This window comes from Lineus longissimus, chromosome 10, assembly GCF_910592395.1.
Source record: "Lineus longissimus chromosome 10, tnLinLong1.2, whole genome shotgun sequence".
Classification (NCBI taxonomy): domain Eukaryota; kingdom Metazoa; phylum Nemertea; class Pilidiophora; order Heteronemertea; family Lineidae; genus Lineus; species Lineus longissimus.
In genome coordinates this window covers 5,294,585-5,306,010 of record NC_088317.1, presented here as the reverse complement: position 1 = coordinate 5,306,010, position 11,426 = coordinate 5,294,585, and the positions used below count along the sequence as shown (strand labels likewise).

General features: G+C 42.0%; 1 long non-coding RNA gene across 1 annotated transcript; it reads right to left on the bottom strand.

Annotated features, from left to right (window-relative positions):
- Positions 1–4,168: 4,168 nt before the first annotated feature.
- On the bottom strand, positions 4,169–5,538 carry LOC135494769 (uncharacterized). Its single transcript, XR_010448454.1, has 2 exons — positions 5,000–5,538; positions 4,169–4,400 (listed from the first exon to the last, which is right to left on the bottom strand). It is a non-coding gene; the product is annotated as an uncharacterized LOC135494769 (long non-coding RNA).
- Positions 5,539–11,426: the final 5,888 nt, after the last annotated feature.

The window sequence follows — 11,426 nt, the reverse complement described above, 5'->3', positions numbered from 1 at the left end:
TTATGCTAAAGCAGGCGCAATTCATTACAGCCGAGGTTGACGGGGCGGGATCTCGTTAGAAAAATCGATACAGCATAATGAGAGAAGGGGATGCTTAATGACAGATAGTTTTCGCATTATCTGCATGGAAGTCGGACGTGATCGCATGGGTGGCGTACTGGGAGGTTTTTTGGGATGTGGGCCGTGATGGCATGGATGGCAGAGCTGCCCTTTAAACGATAATACCATGAGTGTCCCGGTGTAGAAGTTTAAAATGTCCTAGGATAGATTGCCCGGGAAACAAAGGATTCTATTATGGGCTTCAATCTCTGAGCTATTGACGGTCAGGGTCTCTATAGAACCATATTGCAGAATACAATAGGGCCGGACACTTTTTCCAAGGGGGCATTTGTTACTGTTACACCGGCCTTCCGCCACTCCCACCATCAATTGGAAAATTTTGGGCGATACTAAGCATGATTTTATTTCCGTTCATTCCGTCAATTCGATGAGGTAATAGGTTTTGATTATATAAACCACTGTAGTTAAATAACAACTGACAGGAGTTGTATTATTACAAATTTCCACAAATGTAATTTACAACGGTTAGTATAACGGCAGACAATTCACATGTATTGTATCTTTCCTTTTCGCTTCGTTGAAAGAATCCCTTCGGAACACAAAATTAGAGCGATGTTGGCGTTGATTATTCTTAAAGATAGGCCTACATATAGTTTGGTTAATTTCTTATCTTTGCAAAACCATATTTTAAATGAAAACCTTATCGATACAGTGCGGAGGCCAGTCACTGAATCATGTTATGACGTTTGCGTCCGAATATTTTGTTTACTCATTCTCCTGACGCTTCTACTCGAAGTTCACCATTCGGTGTCTGCAGAGAATGCCTCGCTTTCGCGCATCACGAACATTCTCGAGTGCTCGGCTTCGGTCTTACTCGGGAATGTATCTTTAAACTGGTTCATCATCGGTAGCACGGCTGAAGGTGGCGCGACGAGGCTTCTTCTTGGTCACCGATATGGTAAAATTTGCAATTCTTCTTTATGGAACAAGTTCATGAAATTGCATTTAACTTCCTAACTTATAAAGTGTTCACACAATTAAAATATCTACATGGTAAAACGCTTACAATGAAAAAGGGCATTTGATTGCGCTGAAAAAACAAACTCACGAGCCTTTTCGCATTACTAGGCTATACTAGACACTATACATGTAGCACTTTTATGAATTCATCTTGTCAACATAGTTTCGACGTATACACACATTTTATATGCCTATAAATACTATTCCCTTTCGATAACATTCGGTATTCTCGTAGAATATCAGGCAGTGGGACGGGGTACAACGTAGGGTTGCGACCAAAAAAGTCTCGAGTCGATGTGGAAGCCTGAATCGGCCAGCTCAACCCGGAGAATCACTCATTGGTCGCGCTTTTTGAATTATCGTCATTTACACTTAACAGAAACGCGGTTATGGACGCAGCAGGGATACCCTTTTGATCGTATTACTCCTACAATCCATCAAGCGGCAGCTCACATGTTGTAAGGATTCAGATCGATTCTATTGCCGCTTTTCACTCGTCTTGACACAGCGGGTATTCGCCGGAATACGCCCAGGCAGTTCGCTAAAACGGAGGTGCAGAATGGGAAATTTCGACATTGCGACGAAAATCCTTCTGAACGTGCTGCTGACTGTGCTTCTTCTTTCGAACATTATGCTTCTGTTACATTTTAATTTCCCGAGGACGCGTGATATGACCCAACTGAGAGCCACCTCAGTGACAAATTTTTCTCATTCGAGACCAGCTGGAGATGTAACTTCATTGACAAAAAACAAGGAAGTCGACGTGGTCGATTGCATAAACGGAGTGAAATTACGTGACGTCACAATTACGGAGTCGGACCTCATGCCATTCAAGTTTGATTCATTGGCGGGTTTGAGTTTATCAGAGAGTCCGGAGCACAGGTCGCGTAAATTTGTGGAAACATTCAAGACAAGGGCTTGGGGTACGGGGTTTGATCTTGAGTATGAAGGTATTCAAGCCTCGGGCCCAGGTTCAACTTTGGAGACTGCTCAAAGAATGATGGCGATGTTGCACGTGCTCGTGGAACGAACAAGAGGCCCAAGGGCCTGGCGCTCAGCTGAGTTGTTGCTGCGTTGTTCGTATATATTACATTACTCGTCAAACTCTACTAAACTAAGGACTCAAAGCCTAAGGATATTAGCTTCTGGATGTGTAACAGTGAATTACGGTAGACTGGCGCAATCTACTTCAAGCAAGCTCCACCCTTGCAATGTGTGCGCAAACAGATAACTTAACCTATATTGGACCATCAATTCTACACACAGCAACATGATTCATCCTCAGCTGTTACCATGATGATGATGATGATGATCCTTTTCGCAAATTGGTCGTCTTCTGTCTTTCTTCCATACTTCAGTGCCACCGGATGTAGTCTGCCCTTGTGGAGGGATCCTTTCAGCACCGGGACACAAGAATTCATGCGAATTGAATCACATGGAGAGACTAGCCCAATCACCCGCTCTTGGCTGGGTAGAAATAGGTAAATCTCGCAGACTGGACCTTAAACTCTACTGCCGACGTGTGAGGCCGGTCTGACAGATGAGTAAGTGGGGTCCATCTAATGCAGAAGGCACCAGTTTCCCTAACTAAAAGGGTAACATTAACAAAATGCTCTACCCAACTCTATTATTGCCTAAAGGCCTATGTACACTAGTAAAATATTAGCAACATTTTTACATTTCCAGTTGCAACAAATGTTGCAAAAATGTTGCGTAGTGTGTACAGAGCAAAACGCGTCTTACAACATGTTGTAAAATTGTTGCAAATTAAATGCAATGCAATTCTTTGTTGCATGTTGTAAAAATGTTGCAAACTCTTCAGCCAATCAGAAATAGGATTTGCGTCATGTGATCTACCGGAGTTCATGTGACTTGAACAAGAAGCAGGTATAGCAACTCTCAAGTGAGTGTCTTGCTTCGTAGGGTGATGAAACCTTTTCTAGAAGTTTTTGTGTGACGGCTTGTCAGTCAGCCGCAACTCCTTTAGGCTGCGTATCCATAGGCTGTTCCGTGCCCTGCACAACATTCCCTTTTTACCGCCTGGCGCGCCACACGGACAATGAACCTTCGTTGGTGTTATTGATCGTTCCCATAGGTTATGCCGTGTCACATTGCGGGCATATATGCACTGTGGATTGGGAATATAGGCCCATATTGGGATTGAACATGTCCATTCTTTTGCGAGTGAACAACACGGAAGCAATGCCTGAGGCGAAATTAATTCAAGAGGTTCATCAACGGGAACTACTCTGGGATCCCGAAACTGATGATTATCATAACAAGCACGAACCTGTAATTTGTTGCTTAAAAGTCAGGTTTTATATACATGTACATGTCAATTTGATGTTGCAAGTGAAAATACAAGTTACTTGTATTTTCATTTTCAATATTCATAAGAAATTGTCTTCTGAAATAATGACAGCGTGCGGATAAACGCGATTGACCGCTGCGAAATGAGGACTACAAAGGCCTACATGACCAAAAAGGAATATCCAATGGAGACTCGGGGCATAGTGCCAGGTCACAAGGCTGTTACGCCATAACGCCACACTACACAAGGGCATACCCTATGGATACGCGGCCTTAACAGGCAGTGGTATGCCCCATCATCCACCCTCATTTTGATCCAGGGCCTGGTCCATATTCTCTTTGGTTATTTCGCCGCCTCTTCCGTCTCTCAACAATGACAGCTAAAATTGCTGCAGAAGCACTCAAAACACATCTTCTCTCCTTGGAATCATCCATTTTCCCTCCAAAATACCTATTTCCCTTTGTTCCCACTAAAAAGTTTGCAACAATTTACCAACATGTTGTAAAAATGTTGCTAATTTGTTGCAATTTTGTTGCTAGTGAACACAGGGCCTTGAAGGGCTTGTTGCAAAATTGTTGTAAAAATGTTGGTAAAATGTTGGTAAAATGTTGGTAAAATGTTGGTAAAATGTTGGTAAAATGTTGGTAAAATGTTGCTAATATTTTACTAGTGTACACCCTGCTTAAGTCAAGTGAAACTCTTAACAAACCTTAGCAGAATGCCACCATTGAAATGTTGATAATAATGATAGCAAGTAAAAACTTTAAACAGATAGACTTGATTTTTTTAACCAACTGCCACATGCGGTTTTCTTTATTTAGTAAATTTTGAGGTAAGTATTACAGAATGAAATACTTGAATACTAGAATTGCCTGGCTCTTCTGATGATTGCACTGGTGAACACCGAAGTCGATGGGATGTGCAAAGTCATAGCTCGATCCTCTCTCTTGGTCATCTTTGAGATGTAGTCACCAAATATGTTCAAATGCAGCTGCAGATCATTCCTGTCCTGCAAAACATGATGAGGAGATAACATTTTAATTTTGATAGAATAGGTAAGCTAGCCAAGTTTTATATCAAATACAAGGCCAACAACAACTGATAAGGCGCTAGGGCCGAATGATCAAGGAAGTTCATTGATATGATTGGGAATACATTGTGATAAGAGTGATGAATCGGCCCCGTTTGAAGCATTGTGCTATGTACAGTGTGCAAGTGTCAGTGTGTATCATATCGCATTTACTGTTTGTTGACATTTCAAATCGCTGGCGTCGATCCTCAATTACACTGTTTATGTACATTGGCAACCTTACCCGATGATATCAGAACGATGTTTATTATTGTCTTGTTTATTCACATTAGTTCTGCTATGTGACAAGAGTTATTTGTTGAGAAATCCATGATTTAAAGCCATACTTTGACATCGTTTCTCAGACCAACCAACCAAGCTGCATTTCGCAGATCGTTTTTCAACGATCATCGACGAACTATTTCAAATTAATCACATCCAATTAAACAATCCAAGCCTTCCCTAATGTCATCAACATGCAATAACACAAGCAGCCAAATATTATCGCCTATGAAATTGTGAATTTAATGAGAACTTACCTCTGAATTGACAGAACGCGATCTATTCCATAGCATGGTCTCCTTACGTCTGAACTGCGCAGACTCGAGACGTGACGTTCGCTGCATGTGTGATTGGACGTGGGATAACTCGCGCGAAATTTAAAATGCTCTTCTTGGGGGGTGCTCACTAAATTGCGCCAGTAACACCACCTGGTGAGAAATTCATGAACTACGCCTATTGATAATGAAAGAGAAAGCTTTGCTCTATAAAATTAGATTTGATTCATGATCCCCAACTGAGAAATCAGCTGCTGGAAAAGTTTTTGGAAAATTTCGCTTGGTGCCACCTAGTGGCCAAACCGCTCATCCTGCCGGACCCACATTTGGTCTATTCAGGAGTCCTGAAGGGTCTCAACGCCTCAGAGGGAAAATCTATCGCCTATCCGCCATAGTTTTGAAACGTGCCTGTTTAACGGACAGACAGACAGACAGACAGACAGACAGACAGACAGACAGACAGACGGACACTCATTCTACCATTTACTCATATGAATAGCTCAGCTTTTCAGCTGAGCTAATAAAAAGGGAAATTGGAAAAGACCATGTGCGAATTTTAGATGCCCCGTGTGGCGATATGGCGTGGATGATCAGATTTCTTCGAATGAGGCCTGATGTCCACTACACCGGCATTGACATTGTTCCAGAGTTGATTCTGAGTCACCAGCGAAGTTTCAAGGATATTAGAAACAGGAACTTTTTCGTTCACGATATCGCAAAATCTCCACCGAAATTCTCAAACGAGTCCTACGATCTCATTCTTAACCGCCACTGCTTACAACATTTGACGATGACAGACGCCATGCGCGCACTCCGCCATTTTGAATTGACCGGAAGTCGATACCTCGTGACCACAACATTTTCATGGACGCGTTTGAATACACCATTCACGAACGACATTGAGGTAGCATCGCGGTTTCATCCGTTGAATTTGGAAATTCCTCCATTCAAACTCGCCCCTCCGTTGTGCATGAGTTTGGATGGCCCGTACAATTCATTTGCTGGGCTGTGGCGTCTGCCACTGAAGCAGATTGCCAGGTGTCACTATCAGGACGAAAGCAGTTTGAAGATTGACCGGATTTTTCTGGGTCAGGACCAAGCGATGGTGCACTGCTGATATATTACGCCCACAAATTCAGACATGTCAGAACACTATCACGCGCGGATTTTATGCGATATCAAGTTCAAGTCCAAGTTCATTTATTCACTCTAATCACTAATTGGGATACATAGAGGAGAAAAATCTCAAACAAACAAACACACAACAGTCAGTGCAACGATTTATTAAACAATGAAAGAAATTACAAATAATTAAAAAACAAATACATGTATATGTATGTAGTACCTTAGTACATCAGGGAGTACAGTTTAAAACCTTCATGGATGAATTTGGCTACATTGACCAAAAGCCACTTTCTTTGTGTGTTAAGTAGTTCAGAGAACTTCAATGCATTGTAATGAGTTCTGTAACATCTAGGGATGAATTCTCTTCTTAGGCCAGTTAGAGCATTGCATTCAAACACAAAATTAAATTCATCTCCAATACTAGTGCCAGTGCCAGTGCCAGGCATTGAATAAACCCAGCTTCACATGTAGGATAATCTTTGGACTCAAAAAAGGGGAGATAAAGATAATTGATTGGATTGGATGTTCTCCGATTAGCAAATGCTGTTTTTCGATGAGTGTGACCATATCAACCAGCGAGGTGGAAACATAACGTGGTGTACAGTCCGTCGTCCGCCATCAAGCTGCAGTTAGAAAGAACACAATCGCAACGTTTTTGCAACACAAACGCCTCTCGATGTCTTAGCGGACGATTGCACATACTGACCCTAAATGTATTGACAGTGCTCAGCTTCCTGACAAGGCATGCAAAGGCACTAACCCATTAGCTCCTGCGGGTCTACAATTTTTTTCCAGCATCTCCCTGAAGATTTCCAGGTATTCCTATAGTGTATAGACTTTTAGCAAGAGATACAAAAAGATAAGAATGAAGTACTACAAGTGATATTTATTTTGAAGATAACAATCATACCTACAATATGATATCATTAATATTCCATTTTAACCCCCTGGTATTGACAGCATTAATCCTCTCAGCAATTTAGTGAAATTCAATAAAAAGGCCCTGTAGTAAACAATAGAATCATAAGAAGTTCCTACCTAATCAAAAAAATCCATAAAGAAACCCTGATGAACGATAATCTAACATAATATCGATCGAAAAACACGACCCGGCAGTCTCCTGTACATGAATACATGAATGGGGTCAGGCAGGGTCAGGATGCAGACTCGTCAACTCGCTCTAGCCCTGTACTACTCGGTAAAATGCACAGCAACCCTCCCAGAAGTATTAAGGTAGCGGGAATGGGTGGGCATTTGTGGTTTCCGAGTGTGAGGGGGTATAGGGATGTCTGTTGACTGTGCTTTAAGAGAGACTAGGCATGTGCCAGTCTCCCTTAAAGCACAGTCAACAGACAACCATGCCGTCCCGAGCTTTGCGCGATATGGACCATTCTGGGAAAACTCAATGAGGAAGGTACGCTCATTAGCATAATCTATTTTTAGCCCCTGCTCGAGGTAATCTTGCGCAGTGTTGCTTCTGCCCACATACATCGTGCTGGAAAACGTCTCGTACAATGAAAGTCTGGCACGCGCCAGACTAATAAGTAAAGAACTTCTGGCTGCGCGAGACTACTTTGATAAAAATGACCATTGAAGAGACTCTGTAACGTAGGCATATATTTTTTACAATTAAAAATGCTCTCAAAAGACGATATGGAATGATTATTTATCAACATTTCCTGAACTATATACCTTCTAATTATCACTTTACATAAATAGGTCGGCGTTAGGTCGCGTGCATTCTTTCCTCGTGACAATATACAGCAAAATAGTTACAACCCCATAATCGCGCTATAAGTCCACAATGAGATCACGGTGACCCGTTATAAATGTTTCGCCAGCTTTGCTATTTTGCCGCTATGCGGCGCATTGGGTCCTTGCGTCCAGGAACGAGTTTTATGATGAAGATTACATTCTAATCGTCGCCCCTGTGGTGTTACTTTAACTCTCGGCCGCTTACGATATCGTAGGGCGGGAGTTTTAAACACGGGCGGCTACGGGCGGTATAGTGAGATCCGGCTCGGGCGGCTATGGGCGGTACAGGAGCAAAAGGGCTAATGTAACTCTAAATCCTTATAAAAACATAAGCATTAAAAATTTCTTAAAGGCCTACGCCGTTCGTAATCACTTGTGGTCCGGTTAATAGAAATCCACTAATACACAATGCCGTAGTGCAGTTATTGTGAATAAAAATTTGTTGAAACTTGGTATTCATAGTATTTGTATCAGTCTACACTGTGACAACGGCAATGGTGAAATTTGAATTTAGAATGTATTTCTGCAATTGGACATTTTTAAATTCAATTACAAAACGAACGGCGTAGGGTTTTAATTAAACTCCTTAAACTCTGATGTTAGCCATCATCTACTGGAAATAATACTATCTATGGAATCTTTGAATAGTTATCTATATACCATTCAACCAGTATGGAGTATGGTGAGGCCTCGCATTGATCTCAAACTGAGCTATTTCGTGTACAACCGCGAGCTGATTGGCTTAATACACGTGCGTGACCTACAATACCACTGTGTCCGTCGTCCGTCGTCTGTCGTCGTCGTCGTCGTCGTCCGTCGTCGTAGCTTTGATACTACATGACTCCCTATGTCATGTAACCTCTGACATTTAATTTCGGTCCGATCTGATTCTAGACTAGGCCACTAGGGGGCTAAAATTAAAAAAGATAAAAAGTACAATATCTCGCTCATTAGTGGTAGGTACGCCAAGCAAGTATACATCACATGTCATACCGACTTTGATTTGACCTATACTTGTAGCATCTTTCTTAACCAGGATGAATTTCTAAACACCAAATATCTATACGGTGAGTACAATGGCCCCTGGCCGTTTCATTCATTGTGATAACTGCTCGTCAGTTCGTAGTAACATCACGTGACTCAGTAAACCGGAAACCAGAAAAAGTAACGTAATGCCAATAATATCGGACGATCATGGCCAAGTCTCTCTAGTTTCATCGATCGAAGACTGTTTCTAAATATTGAAGAATATGGATGAAATTATGCACAAGTCGGTCGATCCCAATTGAAATGATCAATTTGGAAGAACAATAGATTAGCGCATCACAAAACGTTGTCCAAAGGTCTTTTCTTGTTTCAGTCTTCAACAAACTGTGTGGACGATATTTAGCCTCAAAAGGCCTATATTAGATGTAATCGGCCTATGTGAAACAGACGCACCAAAAACGGCTAAATAGCGTCTACACAGTAGTCACGACGAAACCGAAGTTTAAACCATTTTATGCAGTAAAATGGTTTAAACTTCGGTTGTACTTCTTTTATCCTCATGTTGCCTTCTTCTCATGTTGTCTTTTTGCGGGTTTTTTATCGTTGCCGTTTTAACCCTTTCCCACATATCATCGTCACCGCTGAGGTAATGTACACGAGAAATGGCATTGATATAAATGCTTCGATGATAATTGCAAGGATAAGCACATAACCAATGTTAATATTGGATTGTAGTAAATTGATCAGAATAAGCAAATGTGGGTTTCATCCTACCTAACTCACAATAAGAAATTGAGTACAGAAATTGAGTACAGCTTGTTTTACGAAACTTGATGTGAAATGGAGGAACTGAATCAAAGTCTTTGTCATGGGATTGGATCTTTAAAGCCATGGCTTCGACAGAATAGTGAGGCTCGTGCGGCAGGACATCAGTTTCGCCATTTCGGCTTGGATATGCAGACCAGCTCCTTCACACCTTTCCTAAACTGTCGACTAGTAGCACAATAAATGAAGAAATTGTTGAAGCAATTAAATTCCGCTAGAGAATAGCTTATATAATAAAGAACATCTCTTAACGCAGGGTCAATTAACCCGTCGTTGGCATTATTGACGATACCCGTCAAATCATAAATGGCGCCTAGCGTTTCCAGTATTATGTATGATATCACAACTGCCATCACTTTTGCTGTGGCTGAACTCGTTCCTTCGTTTCGATTGCCTGTGTGTCTTAACCTAGCTCCGTCCTTACCTGGTGTTCTGAGAGACCTTAATACCGCGGCGGTAATGGACAAGAGAATTGGCATTGGTATAACTGCTTTTATGATAATTGCAAGGATAAGCACATAACCAATGTAGTATATTGGATTGTTGTAAAGCGCAGAATGACGATATTTTGGTCTCATCCTACCTAACTCACAATAATTGATATAGAGTTTAACGGTGTAGCCAAACGGGATGGGGATTCGGTAGAGAAATGAACCGCAGAAAACACACCCGACGGCGATGTAAGCGTTTCTTTTCGTACATATCGAGCTTGCCCATAACGGCCTGCAGACAGCTACGAAACGCTCGGCCGCGACGCATACAGTGAGGTAGATGGACGCTGTCTTACCAAACGATCGCAATGCCTTGATATACCCATATCCGCGATGGTAGAATTCCATAAATGAGCTCATCAAAATTACGTAATCGTTCAAACGACGTATGGTTAAGCGTATAATATCAGCTGTCAGAACGATGCTGTCGGCCACAGCCAAAGCTCGGAGAAAAATACTAGTTGATGTGAACGGGCGCTGACGGCCGATGACTAGGAAAGCCAGACCATTACAAACCAGGCCGATGGGGGTAGTGAGGAGCATCATTGGGACTTGAAGGATGAATTTAAGGTAGTCTTGAAATTCTGAGATGGGCTGTATCGTGTAGCCTGTCAGACAACTTAATCCTAGGAGTTTTAGAGCTTCTGATAAAGAATAGGTCCGTGTCGGCAGCAAACTAACCGTTGTGTTAGCCTCCATTTTATCAAAAATGGTAGAGTATCAGAATGGACGTCGTATTATTCTCATGAAGGAACGGCGAAATTTCATGATTTTACGAGAGGCGACGTCGTTTTATCATGTAGCGGCTACACGTTTTACGATTATCCGGTTCGATGTCGTATTGTCCTCAAAATGGCGAACGACTGTTGCACGTTATGTTGCCGATACCCCCTCCTTCACTTTGATAATATACTGGTTGATATGATCACTCATCGATAAACCGTGTTGGTAATCGGAGAACTTCCAGCCAAGTTGCACCGTTTCGCGCTTTTTTGAGAGCTTATAAATTACAACGTGCACATATCAGCCTATGTATATTTTGTAGCAGCGATGGGCATTCGCCACTTTCCTCAAGCTGCAATTTGAGACTTCCTGACAGGTATTGACCAATCAGAAGAGAGCTACCATGCTTTGCCGGCACAGTCAGCACGGCCATTATCATTTACGGGCGTTTCGATTGGTCACAACCTGTCACCTGACAGGAAGACCTACATGATTTCTGCTTG